Raw genomic sequence first — 16,448 nt, forward strand, 5'->3', positions numbered from 1 at the left:
TTTCCCTCAGATGATCTGTCTTTCCCCCATGTTCTGCGTATTTAACTTAAGGTTTCCTGGACATCCTCTCATGCGTTGCTTCCATAGCACTGGTTGGCAGTCAGGAGCTAGACCCCTGCCTGGGCAAAGATGGAGAGCCCTCTGTAGAAAAATGGAAGAGCCTTAGAAACTATATTTTGTCAGTAAAGGGATCCCTGCTAAAAAAGCCAAACCTCTGGGCAACCTTCATGATAAAACCCACTTGTTGGCAAACTCTACCTATGCATCCTGAGTGAGGCCCTAAGAAATCACTTAGGAGCTCGCGGTCCATGGGTGTTCCGAGCATGCAGATGTTTACATAAACTCAGTTTTCCTTCCCTTATAGAACCTGGTGTCTACGTCTATCACATGCTTAGACATTTCTTCCCAGAATGATCCTCCTTGGGTGTGTGAAAGAGGCAGTATCTAGCAGCTATCAAGCAAAAGACTATCTGGACTACAAAACTGAAAAGACAAAGTGTCTGATCCAAAGAAGGCCAAAGTACAGTGATACTGATAGGCATTTAAACAGATATGATGCACATTGTTTTGATAGGCATATAATGAGGAGTTGATAAGAATACAGTAAGATGAAAACAAAATGCAACCCTTGGTGGCACAGAGGAGAGAAATATTGTCTGTGCTTGGAGAGAGTTTTAGAAGGCTTTCCAGCATAAGGAATCTTTGAAGGAGCAGTTTCTGAAAGAAATGTGTAGATAGTAGGGTGGAATTTCCAAACAGCAGGAGGCGTTTAGCAAGGTATCAAGAAATCTTACAACTGCCTGTTGTTTTGGGGATATGATAAAAAGATGGATGATGGAATGCTGGCCCTGAAAGAAAATATTCACTCTCATAATCAAGATCAGCAGCAGTTATGCACCCCATATCATAATTTTGCTTCAGAAAAATATAATTATGAAGTTATTCCTTGGAATGTTTTGGGTCACCCATTTTCATTGTCTTTCTCACTACGACTTGGTCTGCCTGTGTATTATTTTCCTTAAATATTATGCTTCCTATGTCTTCCATTACTCAGTAATTCAGAAGAGATGTGAAGCTTATAGAATCAAAAGGAAACAGAAAAGAGTGATTCAAACATATATGATGGGATCCGTAGTTTTAACCCACATCAGAAATCTTGCTGGATTCCAGCTTTGGCTATGAATTTCATGAGAATTCATTACAGTTAGAGGACTTTTAGGAACTAGGAACGTTATAAATGTTGCACAAGGTCACATGGTCTTTAACTCCTGTGCTCTAAAAACTCAGATTTCTGGTATACAGGTCAGTGTGTTTTTCTATTCTGCTTCAACCCTACTTAGGTTTGCAAAACCCAGAATTAGTAGGGTTTCTTCCTATAGTGGTAACAGGTTCACAAGCCACCAGGTGGCACTGGTTAAAAGTGGATAGTAATCAAGAATATTCTGTATTCACTGTTCCTCTTTTCATTTTGTCCATGTTTGAAGACTTTCACATGTTCTAAAGGTTCATCTAAAATACCCAGCCAGGTCTCTCTTTTTCTATGGACAACGCCATTGTCTCAGTTTCCCATTTTGAATGGGAATTTTGAATTATAGTTTACCCTTCTAATTCCTTAATTGTTAATATTCTATTAATCTTTACTTCTTAGTACTAACACAGTGCTGTTATCATAGGATCTTCTCAAATATTTCCAATGGCTTCTTAACTACTGAGCAGGGTCCAAGCACTCAGGCTAATAACCGGGGCACTAACAGCCCATGCCAATCACCTATATGTAACCATAGAATCACATGGTGTTGTATTTGAAGGTGCTTCATAAAATTTGCTCTTTGATATACATGTAAAATTATAAATATACAAATTGATATGAATGGAAATAGAAGGATCATTGTCCTTCAACGATATTTATTACTGCTGTATCTCTTTGCAAATAATATACTCAAAGCAAGTAAGTCATTCAAGGTCTATAGACCCTTGAATCATAAAGATTACATAAGTTTTCAGTATCCCATCAGAATTTAACCACAAACCTATGATATAAGACTATACATGCGCCTGAGAGAAGAACCAACTTTTTCTTCCATAGGATAAACTAGTTTAGTTCATTTATATCCAGGAAAAAAACTCAACAACTAACTTAAAATTTCATGCTGACGGTAACAGTAATAATGATTTCATCTCGCATGTATAGAATAACTTATAATGGTATAACATGACTTTAATTATTATACCATTTAAATTTATTACATCATGTGAGGCTTCCAGGTACCATATGAGGTTGACAGAAGAGTATTATTAGTTGTTCTATTTTACAGAAAAGGGAATTTAATTTTAGTAGAAATAAGGTATTCGTCCGGGTGATGTGGCTAAGAAGTGGCGGAAATATGATCTTTACTGGGTCTCCAGACCTCGGGGTACAAATTAAGCCGTACAAACTTTGAATGTTGGAGAAGAAGCAGGCAGTCCCTTTGGCTTACTCTGCTCCTTGAATCTTCCGCCCAAGCCTGGAAGAACAGCTCTATCTTGGTATCCAGGGAGTTTAGAAAAAGTAACAGAATTTTGTGGAGAGTAAAGAACATCTTCTCTGTCATCCAAATGTAGTTTCCCAACTTATATTTTTTGGGAGGCACCAGAAACCCTTTTTCATAAGACTACGTTAAGTTGAGCGGCTTTGGTTGAAGGAGACAGAGAACCCAGAGAACTGCAGGCTTGGCTAACTTGGTCTTCTCCGTATTGCTCCTGAGGTCCCTGCAGGACCATAAGATTCCAAGAAAAACAGTCCTAAAGAAGAAAGCATGTTTAGTATTCAAGATCCCTCTACAGCAACAGAAACTGTGTCTAGCTGATCTAGGCAGAGAAGGCATTTATTTACTTTAATACTTTGAAGGATTTTGATTCTCTCAGGGAGACCTGGGGAAGGGGATCTGGGGGCTGCTTGTCAGAAACAAGCTTGAAATGATGCCCCGAAATTGACGTGATGAGGCTATTGCTGCTGCTGCTGAAACTGATGCTGCAGTGACCTGTTCGCACTGTTGCCCAAGAAAAGTCATTTTTGGTGTCACAGCCACTAACAGCACAGAGTTCCCTGTGGCCTCAGTGTACCAGTGTGTCCAGTTCCCATTCAAAATCTAGGGCTGGAGCATCTGATGTAAGAAGCCTCATTCTCAGGCTCTCATGCCCTTTCTCTAGCTTGAAGGGAGGCTGGGGAACCTGGGGAAAGGTGCTGCCTCCACCACAACTCAGCAGGTGGAGGATCCCCTGAGCACAGGGCCCAGGTCCAGATGCTGGACAGCCAACACAAGGGACCAATGCATCTTAAACCTTGGGTTCACGTTCATCATTCTCAAACCTGGCTGCACAGATCAATTACCTGAGGAGCTTTGAGGACACGTGAAGTGACAAAATACCACAGAGACCAATTGAATCTGAATCTCCAGAGGTGGGGCTCCGGCATACAGGCACTGATTTCAGTCTGTATTGGGGATTCTAATACTCAGTGAAGAGAAAACCACTGGCCACAATGGTCTCTCTTCCAGCTTTGATATTTTTAGGATCCCATTACAACAAACCTAGTGCTCTTTCCACAACATATTGCACATTTTACTTCTCAGGAAATCAAGTTTCTTACATTAAAATGGAGGAAAACACAGGGATAATCATTCCAATATTTGCCTTCCAGCATCCCCAAGTTTCGAAAGAGGAAACCTTTCTCCTCATTCTTAAGATAGAAAAGTGGCTTTATATTCTCTCCCTGCTGCATGCACCCCTGGTGGGCTGCCCATGTATCTAGAACTGTCTCACACGACACTAGTCTTCCTACCGCACAAAGTGAGGAATGAAAAGGAGGGAGGAAAAGTCTCTGGCTTAACAAGGGAAGGCAGTATGGATTTTCTGGAACATAGCTATGTGCACTCCATAGCAGTCCAGTCCTTTTATTAATTTAACTGATACCGTGTCAGGAACTGTGAGAGCCACTGGAGATATATACACAGATCCAACCATGGCTCAAACACACTATTCCTTGTCCCCTTGGCATTTCAGCCTAATGAAGGAGATTTTTATAAATGCTTTGAAGGAAAAGATCTAAGCTATATCAGAAAATAACAGGCTGGAGGGGTCTAGGAAGACTTATGTGCAGGGACCATCCCTCTTCTGAAATTACTTTCAGGTATTGTTTGATGAGTTAATGTGGTCAAATCAGATCTGGAATGGAGCCACCAACGCTGTTCATGTTTTTCCTTAAGTCAAAGGCAATTTCTTTTCCTCTATTTGAAAACAGGAGATTAAACAACCAGATGGGCATTTGCTCAAATGGTTTGCTATTTATACTTTGAAGTGTATTTAGAAATACTGAATCCACTACAGAAAACAAAACACACAACATTTGGCAAAACCAAAATCCCTTGAGGAAATTTCTCAGGAAGTGCTGGGGGCCATCTTTTTTGAACTATGTTTGGTTAATAGGACTATATCTTTGCTTTTGTAGTTAGCCTTATTAAATCATTTGTGGAACAAGGCACAGAATAAATAAAGATATTTATCTGCAGTTAATCACCTTCTGCCTCATGAGGGAAGTCCTGTCTGACACGTTCATCCTGGAATTGGTCAAATCTCTCTCTTTCAACACATGGGAAATGAGATCCCAGGCACTATTTCCTGGGCTTGGATTTTCAATTTGATGCTGCCTGTTGTGAAGGTGGCCTCTGATTGAGAGAACACTGCTTTAGTGTGAGCTACCAATTTCTGTAGCTTTGCTAGACCAAATTAAAAGAATAAGAATGAACCCATCAACATAGAATTAGCTGCAGCACCATCCCCAATAGGCAAGCCCACAGTAGGGATTGCTGCCTTGCTTCCTACCCACCCCCTCTGGGCAACCACTGGCAAGGATTTTACTGGGTGTGACACTGTGTCAGTAGCTTTGGACTCACATTGGCAGAAGCTACATGGGTTGTAGACTGAAGCCAGTGCTTAACACCAGGAATCCTAGCTCAAGCACAAGCTTTCCACATACTAGCCCCCGACCATGGGCAACTCATTGTTCTAGGACACAGTGTTCTCACCTATAAAATGGACATGATCCCTTCCTATGTTAGTGAGTTGAGGAAGTATTTAAGGAGCTAGTCTAAGATTATTGCAAATTATAACACACTTTACAAATGTAAGGTAAGATTAGTGTATCTTTCTCTTCATTCCTTCACTATTCTCCCCTTTCAGACTCACAGAAATCTTGCAAAGAAAAGAAAAAAAGGAGCCACACACCACCAACTCCTCCCCCTCCCAACATCCACCAACTTTCTGTGTGAAGCTTTTCCATCAGCACATTTCTCCCACCATCAGAGTGTTCTTTCCCAGGTCTGAATTCTTTTCATCACCATAATTAATTTGAGATCTTGGTTCCCAAAGTTTTGTTTTTGTTTGTTTGTTTTGGAAAAGAAATCAGAACATCATAGCAAAACCTGAGAAAGAGAGGAAACTAAGGGAAGATGGGAGGGAAGGCGGCTTTAAAATAGTAATTAGAGCTTTAAAATGAAATTACTTTCAGGTATTGTTTGATGAAGTTAATATGGTCCGATCAGATCTGGAATGGAGTCACCAACACTCTTTCATGTTTTTCTTCAAGTCAAAGGCAACTTCTTTTTCTCTATTTAAAAAAAGGAGATTAAACAACCAGATGGGCATTTGCTCAACTGGTTTGCTATTTACACTTTGAAACGTATTGGGGAGGTGGAGAAACACCAGTTAGATGTCAAGTCTACTGGTGGACACATATAACAGAAAGTAAACTGACACACTTTTTAAAAATGTATAAGTTGATAATGATTGTTTGTTTATTTTTAAATTTACATACAGTAAAATTCTCTCCTTGTGGCATGTTGTTCTGGGAGTTTTGACAAATGCTACCACCAGCCTCAGAATACAAAAGAGATCCATCACTCCAAAAATACTCCCTTTTGCTGCTCCTTTGTGGTCTAACCCTCCCCTGACCTTGAACTCTGGCAATCACTGATCAGCTTTCTGTCCCTACCAGAATCTTAAAATTGGAAATGAGAATTTCCTATCTGGGTGGTAAATGTGGTTTTCGTCTTATCTTAGCATTGCCCTTGGTCTGGATTTTTGTTGTACTATAGCTCATAGTAACAAAGTTCAAAGAAGAGCTATGGTTTTCCAAGCATTCCTATCATTGTTTTGGCAAATGCTCTCCTGTCTGGATGCCAGAGAAAGGTCCTGGGGGTGGGGATATATTGTGTTAGCAAAAATGAGCAAGATCTCACAGAAAGGCCATTTTCAGCACAGAATTGCAACCCTGGTTCAAAATTAGAATTGCTTCTCAGTGAGAAACAGCCTTTATTAAAGTAAGTACACATTCTTTCAGGAGAATCCCAGGTTTGATATAACTTTAATTAAGTTTCTCAAAAGCTGGAGCTCATCCATTCTTCCCTCTGTCTGCCATCTAGGAGCAGTGTATTCACTGACACCTTGCTTTGAATTCTAATTCCAATTTGAGTTTTTGTACATAATTTGGTTCTTTCTATGGCTTTTCTAAAATTATTTGCTTAAATATTATCAATATCTACCTCCCCTCTCCCTCCATTTTCACCATGGAAATCTCTCTGGATACGGCTATTAAGGAGTTTGAGCTATCGCTTGGCAATACTAGATTGCAGTCAGTATTTTAAAACCAAATTAAACAAAATGAATTCCCTAAACAAATTAAATTGCAATATACATTCATTTCTTATCCTGACTAGAGATAAAAAGGTGATACAATGAACCTTAGGATAAAGACTCCAGCAGCAATAGTATGAAAAACAGATGAGCTTTTGTGTTTATTTGACTAGTGAAAGGCCCAAAACTTTTCTGTGAAAAATTTTAGCCAACTTTGAAATACCATCCAGCGTTTCCTTTGGCATCCAAACTAAAAGTAGACTACAAAACAGAGCAGGCCTTTGTGAGAGGGAAAAACCACTCTGTGACCTTTTTTTGGGGGGGTGGGGGTGGGGGTGGGGGCTGACGGTTCAGAGGCAAGATAACCCACATGTGTAGTCAGAATTCCTGAATGCATAGTTCCCGAAGTTACCAAGTTACTTCCACATAGTTTCACCATCTTTGACCTAATCTGCATTTCATTGTTGCTAGAAGTATACCAATGGAAGTAATTATTTGGACTAGCGGAATAGAGAGGGTTTATATGCACTTTATATACATTATACTTCATCCTTTAATAATCTGTTTATTGACTGCAAATTTCACTTCACTGCACAAAATGCATTCAGAATTGATACCTCTGAAAAGAAACAGCAATTGTGTTTATGGGAGGCCACCTTCTAGCTACTTAAACTGGCTGGCCCAATGTATAACATCTGATTATAGAAAATCCTGGGAAAGGGGCTAGCTCTTCAGGTGCTATCAGTATCAATCACAACTCTTAGAGGCCTATATAAATGATAAAAACATACATTTATATATATATATATATATATATGCTTTTTAATCAGCTATATTTATAAACAGATTAATTATTTTCTGTCTGAGAGCATATGGGTAATTACTATGATCTCCTTGTTTTCCAAATAGTTAATGCATTATGATGATATAAGCTATGCTTAAAAATGGAAAATAGCTTTGAATTTAGGGAAGGAGTGGTATCAAAGAGTCAGAAAGTGAATTATACAAAGTGCCAAATTTCTGAGAAGTGGCATCCTGCTTCCAATGTGAAATATTAGCCATATCTCTGAATAATGGATTTAAACTCACGCAATCTTAGAATTTTAGCACTGGAAAGTCTGTGATTATCAGACTATCATTCAGCACGTAATATGTTCTAGGTGTTTTGTTTTATACTTTTTTTTTAAAATTTAACCCTGACAATAAATTAATATAGTGACACTTGTGCTGGTCATTGCTTGTTTGCTGTCAGATCCATTTCTGCTCTGGTCCTTCCCCTGCTCTGTTCCATACTGCAGGGCAGTGAACCCTGTAAGTCACACTGCCCGAGCTTTCTTGCCAAGTGGTTTTTCAGTTAGGTTTAGCAAGGGTAAAACTGGCGAAGATGAGAGGGTAGGAAGAAGGAATGTGCTGGGTATTTCTGCCCAGTCCCTTCAGTCACCTTCAAGAGTGGCTGTGTCCCTTCCATTGTTCAAACTCTTACTAGGCATCCCAGGCTCCAGAGCTTTGATAACGCCATGTGTCCTTACCCCTCCAGCCCCATGGGTGGGAGGAGCTTCCTGGTGGGTTGCCTCACCATCTCTTGTTTGTCCTTTCAGCTCTCCCAGTACATTCATAATTAGTTCCCAAAATAAAACCTCCCTCTGGACCAGCTGACATGGCTTCTGCCATTTGGACTGGAACCTGGCTAATGAAGCATTTTTATCTTCATCCTATAAATGAAGGAACTGAAGGTTACAGAAGTTTGTCCTATACATGGGAGATTACTCTATGCTAGATACTATGCTGAATACTTTATACACCATATTTCATTTAATCCCCACAAAAATATTATGAGGTAGATATTATTATTCCTATTTCGCAGATAAGAAAATGAGGCTCAGGGAACATAAATAATCTGCCAAATGTCATACCAGTTAGTGGCAGACTTAAGAGTTATGCTGAGATCAGTCTCTAGATCACAGCAAGGGTACAAACAACTAAGATACTCTGGGAGAGGGAACCACCTCTTCCAGAGTTTGATTGGTCAAATCTTTTTGGAAGTTTATGCCAGAATAGAGAAAGGAGGCCTCTGTTACATTATAACAACTCAATCAGTTTACAAGAAGGTTCAAGGCCACCTCAGCTGCTTTGCCAATAACCACAGGACAAAAATCAGTAATGCGCTGCTAACTGTTTAACAGACTGCCCTCCAGGGAAAAAAAGTCCTCATTCATAGCATCTGCCAATTTCCATAGTGTAAATATTCCCACCATGGCTGATTTCAAGCTACTAAATACATACACACACACACACACACACACACACACACACACACACACACGAGACTCATCTAGAATATATAAAGAAATCTTATAGAAATCAGTAAGAAAATAAACAAATACTACAGCTTAAAAAATGGATGAAAAACTTTAACTGGTCTGTCATAAAAGTCTATATACCTTTTATGGCCCACGAGTACTTGAAAACACACTCAAAATCATTATTCACAGGAAAATGAAAATTAAAACCACAAACAGATACTGTGGTAGAAACCCCAGAAGGAATAAAGCAAAAGTGGCAATACCAAGAACTGATGATGTGAAGCAACTAATATCCTTGTATTTTGCTGGTGAATGTGGACATTTACATTTGGGTCCCATGGAAATGTGTATCCTTTTAGGCTCTGGATGATGCACAGGCAAGTTTTCCCACATGAGAGAACATTTTAGTCCAGCGTATACCTGAGCACATGTCTTTGCAGCAAATGCCAGGAAAGTTCAGTTACCATTACCATTCTCTTTATAAAAATTTATCTTACATGAACCCTTAACCTTCACCAGTTCCCTAATTCAACATGAGACCTCTTCTTAGCATCACTGAGTCAATAACTGAGAGAATCTGTATCATGGATTCAGGCAAAGTTTGTTGGATGAATTGTATTATTTCATGTTTTTTGTTTGTTTGTTCATTTGTTTGTCTTTTGATAACTGTTCACTTCCTGATAATTTATCTGGTTCCAAATACTTATCAACCTCTATTTTTGGAAGGGAATCTAGAACTTTCCAGTGACTTTTTAAATTTTTTTTTTATTATTAAATAGGAACTAAGTTCTCAGACTATTTCTTCTTTGCCTTATCTCATTACTTATTCCTACTCTTAACATTTCATACAAGCTTTATATCTCTAGAATATCACTGGTTACTCTTCTATAGCTTTTAACATGATTTGTCTACCCATCCACCCTCTGCCCTGTCAACTAATCATTCCTCAAATATTTCTTCTGCATTACTTCATTTGGTTTGTTTCCTCTCAGACTGGGTATTTTGGGCCTTTTGCTCTGTTCTAAGTTAATTAAAACAAAACCATTAAAAACACCATGTTAAAGTGCAATTGAAACAGCTATGCCATTAAAACAATAAGACATATGGCATTATTAGCAGTTGTGTGAGCTTAAGCCACTTACATTGATAAACTGTGGTTAATGACATTTTATGTAAAGGGGCTGTTTCCCCAGAGATGATCTTCAGGTTATCATTTATGATTTACTGAGTCTTTGGATACAACGCCTCTACTAGTTATGAATATATCTACTTTTTGTTTTAAAAACTCACAGTTAATTTATCTTTTTTAAAAGATGAAGACTAAGTATAATTTCAAGGAAACTTAACGATCATCTAGTCTACCTTCTTTCTCCATATTTATATACAGCTGGGTAGGAATGGGAAAGGGGAGAAGAAGTTTAGAGCAGTTACTTAATTTACCCAGTGTCGTTTATTGAGTATGAGGCTAAGCCTGTATAGCACTCAGGTCTCCTGGGCCTGTTTCTACACTTATAAGAAACTTAAGACAAATGTCCTATTGAACATAAGATTCCTGATATCTATCATATTTGCGTGAAATTACCAGTCTAATCAAGCTCTAAAATTTTATATACAGTAGTCTCCCTTATTTGCGGTTTCACTTTACGCAATTTCAGTTACCTGCAGTCAACCATTATCTGAAAATATTAAATGGAAAATTCCAGAAATAAACAATTCATAAGTTTTAAATTGCACACCATTCTGAGTAGCTTGATGAAATCTCACACCATCCCGCTCCATCCTCCCCAGGATGTGAATCATGTCTTTGTCCAGTGTATCCATGTTGCATATTGTACCCACTGGTTAGTCACCTATTTTACTATTACTTAGTAGCCGTCTATTTCACTATTATACTTGCTCATCTCTTGCTGTGTCTAATTTATAAACTGAACTTTATCATAGGTTGGTATGTATAGACAAAAACATAGTATATATGGGTTTCAGGCATCCACTGGAGTCTTGGAACATATCCCCCATGGATAAGGGGGTCTACTATACTATGATTTCAAACCTCCCTTCAAGACTACAGGTGAGTCAACCTATTGCTAAGTTTCAAACAAACCAGCACATTAAGTGAACTAATCAATTTGTATAAAATAACTTCCTCCTTCCTTTCTTGTCAAGAAAAAATAAAATGAGACTCTTCTAACTATTTGATTAAGATAATTTAACAATAGTGCCTATTTCATATACATATATGTTATGCTATGGGCATATAATTAAAGATACAAAGCCAGGCCAATAAGAACAATGTTCAGAAGACTAGAGACCAGGGTAAATGAAGATAGCTGAACAATGCTATGTACAATAAAATGGGTCCTTAGGATTTTGCTATTTATTCTTCTCTTTTGTTCATTTGTCCATTTTTTGGTATAGTAGATACAGAGCAATATGAACAAACAAGGGAAACCCTTTACTTTTTGACCTAGCATGAATAGTATTACAGTCATCCCTAGGTATCTTGGGACATTGGTTCCAAGACACCCTGGGGATACCAAAATCCACAAATGGTCAAAATAGCATATTATTATAGGGTATTATATATAATATGCTGTTAAATAGCATATTATATAAAATAGCATATTAGTTGCATATAATCTATATTTGCATATAGGCTATAGCAGGGTATGCCTACATATCACTTCATTCAAATGGTTTCAGCATAGTGCTTGGTGCATGGCAAATTCAAGTTTTGCTTTATAACTTTCTGAGATTTTTCCCCCCAAATATTTTCAATCAGTGGTTGGTTGAATCAGCGAATGCAAAACCTACAGAAACAAAGGGCCAATTATATATCAATAGGTGATCAGAAGCATACAGAATTACTCCATTTTTAATTTGTTCCAGTCTTTTCTGGAAAATAATCTTCATGTTGGAAAGTGATGAGAGATAATATAATGTAACTTAAAATATAAAAAATTCCATAGAGTTAAAAATATATATATTTGAATCCATAATCTTTTCACATGACTTATATGATCTTATACAACTTATTTCCTCTGAGTCTTGCTTGATGATATCAATAGTTCGATTCCCAGAGGGTTAGGAGTATTAAATGAGATAATGTATGGAATGCACTCTGACACAGTAAAAGCTTAATAAACGGTAGGTAACAGAGGAAAGAAGCCCAAACAGGTAAGATAATATCTAAGAATTCTAAATTAGACAATCTCCCAAGGCCTAGAAGAATCACATGCCAAAGTACTATAATAATTTATAAAAGCAATACTGATGTTATTGCCAGTAACCTCCAAGCAGTCTTGGCAAACGATCGATCTGCTAGATCATTGCTCCAATTTTCAAAAAAGAGGGTAAAAGAGGATTCTCAAAATTGAGTAATTCCAACCACCCCGCTAGATGTTTTAATCCCCATGGACATTAGGAATGCATTATGGGTTATGAAACAGATATTCTATATGCAATTTTAAAAGGAAGGTCTGATTGCTGAAACCAGCAGTCAAGTAAAAATTATGATGAAAGCAACAAGAGTTCCTCTTTTTCTTTTTAAAGGGGCCAAAGACTAATCAAAGAAATGCCACAGACATAGTGTATCTTCATTTCAACATGTCGCAAAGGTTTCATGCAACTTTAATAGGTTAATGAGCATTATGAATATCCAGAAGCTATTAAATACAGTACTTTCTACATTATTTGACCATAAAACCCATTTTTGTAGCACACTTAGTAACATTGGAAAGAACTTGGGTTGGACAGAACATTGTTGGGAAACACTAGTTTAGTCTAAGCTCAACAGTAGCAGTCTATACTGTTTAAGCAACCTTTGGGATATTGTGTTTATTTCAAAACACCATTTTTTAAAGGAACCCTGACAAAGCAGAGTTTGCCCAAAGGAGTAGACCAGCATAATAGATTATATAAAGCTACACAGTGAAGGAAATAATTGGGAACTACCATGAACTATTTGTGTACCCTCAAAATTATATGTTGAAACTTTAACCCCCAATGTGATGGTATTAGGAGGTGGGGACCTTTGGAAGAGGATTAAATCATGAGGGTACAGCCCTCATGAATAAGATTAAGTGCTCTCACAAAAGAGATTTCAGAGAGCTTTTCTGCCCCTTTCAATATGTGAGGAAACAGTGAGAAAATGGCTAAGAACAGAAACAGACTCTCACCAGACACCGAACCTGCTGGCACCTTGATTTCAGACTTCCCAGCCTCCAGAACTATGAAAACTAAATGTTTGTTGTTTAAGCCATCCAGTCTATGTTTTGTTTGTTTGTTTGGTTGGTTTTTCTGGCTTTGTTTGTTTGTTTTTTAATAGCAGTCCGAATGGACTAAGAATTATGAAACTATGGAAGAGACACATTTGGGAGTAGGGCTGTCCTATGAGCCAATTCCAAATTTTCAATGGGTGGTATATTAGGAAGGAATTCAAATCATTCTATTTAGTTTAAGCAATCAGACATAGGAATACTACCTAAAAGTTATGGACGAGGGCAGATCTGGGCTGAATATAAAGACTTGTGAAAGCACTGGCCTTGGGATTTGATGGACTAGAATTACATGCCCAGGCCTGCTGGTGCCCAATCATGAGTCCTGGAGCGAAAGACCCAACCTCTCAGAATCTCAGTGTTCTCATCTGTAAAATAGGCAAGCTCACAGAGGTACTGCAAAGTGAAAATACTAAAATACTAAATTTGAAACGATCCACACAGTTCCTGGCACATAATAAGTACTCAATAAATGGAATTATAGTTGTATTAAAAACACTCAGAGTTGCCCAATAATGAGAAGGATGAAGAACATCTGATGGTGGAGGGCATCTCAATAGGGCAAGTGATCAAGCACAATTTTAACCATTTAAAATAACAGAAAGCCTACTGTGGGGGAAGCACACATCAGGGGAAATAGTTGTGATTCAGTTCCGGTCTTTATGAGCTACCAATCATATGGGGATCAGCAGGGCAGATAATGTAACCATGCAAAAACTTCACTTCTTTAAAATGACTTCTTCTCTTCTTCCTTCTTAATGCAAACTGGACTTGTCTAGTCTGATACCTAGCACTCTGACTCATTTCTTCTTTTCTGTCCTTACCCTTCCACCTTGGCACATACTGCACGTCCACTCCCTTAATCATCATGCCCTGAGGACATCAGATTCCGGTCAGCATCAGTCTTAGGAAGAAAGCCTCAGGTCTGTTGATCACAGAAACAGAGTTTTGGTCAAACTGAAGATAACATCTTAACCTCAGTTGTATTTCAGCTCCAGACCCATGAAGGAGGAATGACCCTACTGGCCACATCCCCTCGAAACCACTCAGAATGACACCAGGACTCACATCAGGACCTGACACAATCATCACTGTCTCCCACCCGAGCCCCCACCAATCAGTAGAGCCCATGACCCACCTCCCTTACCTATCAAGACTAATGATTTTTCACTTATTTAAGCTATCTTCTATAGGTCATCGGGGAACCACGTCTTAAGAGTGCTAGCTCATCTGTATCTCCAGGCTTAGCACCATTTCCTTAAATAAACCTGTATTTCTTTGCTGCAAACTCCTGTCCCTGTCTCACGGGCTTTAATGCATGCACGCAAACAAACTCTTTGAGTTTGGTAACAATAAGGCAAATATATTAATAAATTATAGCACAAGGACGAATGCTATCAAAATTGCAAGAGACTCAGAAGTTAAGAGCATGAGGGCTAATCTTTTTGAGGGAAATATGGAAGGCTTCATGGTAACACATGAAGAATGGGAAAATTTTCAGTGAGGTAAGAGGAGCATTATAGAAGGAAGAACTATTATGAGGACAGACTGTAGGCAGGAAAGCGTAGGGATATAGCCAGATAAGCAGTACAGTTTGAAACGATGCAACGGCAAGTCTAAAGGAAAATGGAACATCATCCAGATGATTTGGGGAAGGGGGGGCAGTCACAAAATAAATCTTGGACTTAACTTGGGAGACAGTGGGGACACGGTAAACATCTGAGGGGAGAGGAGTGACTTTATCAAAATTGTGCTTTAAAAAACTGAATTTGGTGGTGACAATAAAAAATTGGCTAGGATCTGCATCATTCCTAACAAAGGAAGGCCAGTAAGAAAAATAGCACAAGTGAAAAAAGAGAATCTTAAGTAGGTTGGAAGCAATGATAATGGAAAGGAAATGTTTAATGAGACTCACATGAAGGGCAAACTTGAAGAATATTTGACAAGCAAGGCAGGTGATAGACTGAGGAGAAGAGTGAGTCTTAGTTAAATGTAGGTTTTAGTAGGAACTTGTTAAGATAAGGTCAAGGATATTTCTTCTCAACAGAATAACACCCAATAGACCCTTAAAATATTTGTTTAGTGGCTGAATATATGAGTGATTTGGATTGAGTTCTAAAGAGAAGAGTCGAAGATGGTAACATAAAAAACAAAAGCTTGGGGCATCAGTGTGAGGAAGGTGAGGTTGGTTGGATAGAGATTGGAGTTAAGTAGTGTTTGTATGGAGGCCTAGAAGCTAGAGTAGGAGTTGGTCATTTAGGGTTCATGGGCCAAACCCAGCCCAGCACCGGTTTTTGTGCAGCCCAAGAACTAAAAGTAACTTTTATATTTTTAAATGATTTAAAAATATCCAAAGAGTCATATTTCATGACATGTGAAAATGATATGAAACTCAATTTTCAATGTCTATAAATAAAACAACTTTTTTGTTGTTTTATTATTGCAGAAGAGACCAGCCTGCACCTTACAGGAGCAATAATAATGTGCTAACCACTTTGTAAATGTTATCTATATAATTGTTATTTATTGTTCCCATTTGACTGATGAGCAAACTGAAGCTTTTGTTTCAGCCAAGGTCACACAATTCATTAGTGGCAGAGTCAGAAACGACACCCATATCAACGTGCCTTTCCAGACTTCCTTACCCTGGAATAAAAGCTCTAGCTCTAAAAGTAGTGAGACCACAAAATGCCTATAAAAGAGGGGTTCGGGGTGTGCTGAATGCTTAGAGGGCAGTTTTGGAACTGAATCAGAGGTAGAGAATGGTATAGGCAGACACATTTCTAAGAGATGTACACGAATTAACGCACTTAATTCTCACAACTCTTCCATGAATTGGATACTATTATTAAAAATCCTATGTTGGATAAAGGATGGCTTCCTTAAAGGCCCCGCCCGGTAAAAGGCCCAGGGTATGGAGATTCTAACACTCTGGGTCTTTTGATTGGTGATACCACTGGACCTCCAAAGGCTTATGAACCCTAAGTATCTGCGTATGATCCCACATTCAGAAGCACTTAGGAAAGCTTCCAATGGACTCAGCTTTTCCCCAGGTGCCCTTCATTCCTGCCGTAAGGCTCTTCCTTCATCTCCCCCCATAGGCTTCTGAGACCTTCTAGCTAATAGTTCTCTGATGGCTTAATTTAAAGAGACTTTCTAACTCACAATGAATTAATCAGTAGTTGAAGAAATGCAGCAGATG

At 38.5% G+C, this 16,448-nt stretch overlaps 1 long non-coding RNA gene across 1 annotated transcript in view; it reads right to left on the reverse strand.

Annotated features, from left to right (window-relative positions):
• LOC109458701 (uncharacterized) overlaps nt 1-16,448 on the reverse strand; it is a 264,722-nt gene that overhangs the window by 248,024 nt on the left and 250 nt on the right. Inside the window, exon 2 of the long non-coding RNA XR_012497479.1 lies at nt 14,071-14,171. This is a non-coding gene — a long non-coding RNA (uncharacterized LOC109458701). The remainder of the gene's footprint in view (nt 1-14,070; nt 14,172-16,448) is intronic.

The sequence above is a fragment of the Rhinolophus sinicus genome, linkage group LG01 (genome assembly GCF_036562045.2).
Source record: "Rhinolophus sinicus isolate RSC01 linkage group LG01, ASM3656204v1, whole genome shotgun sequence".
In the NCBI taxonomy this organism is placed as follows: Eukaryota; Metazoa; Chordata; class Mammalia; order Chiroptera; family Rhinolophidae; genus Rhinolophus; species Rhinolophus sinicus.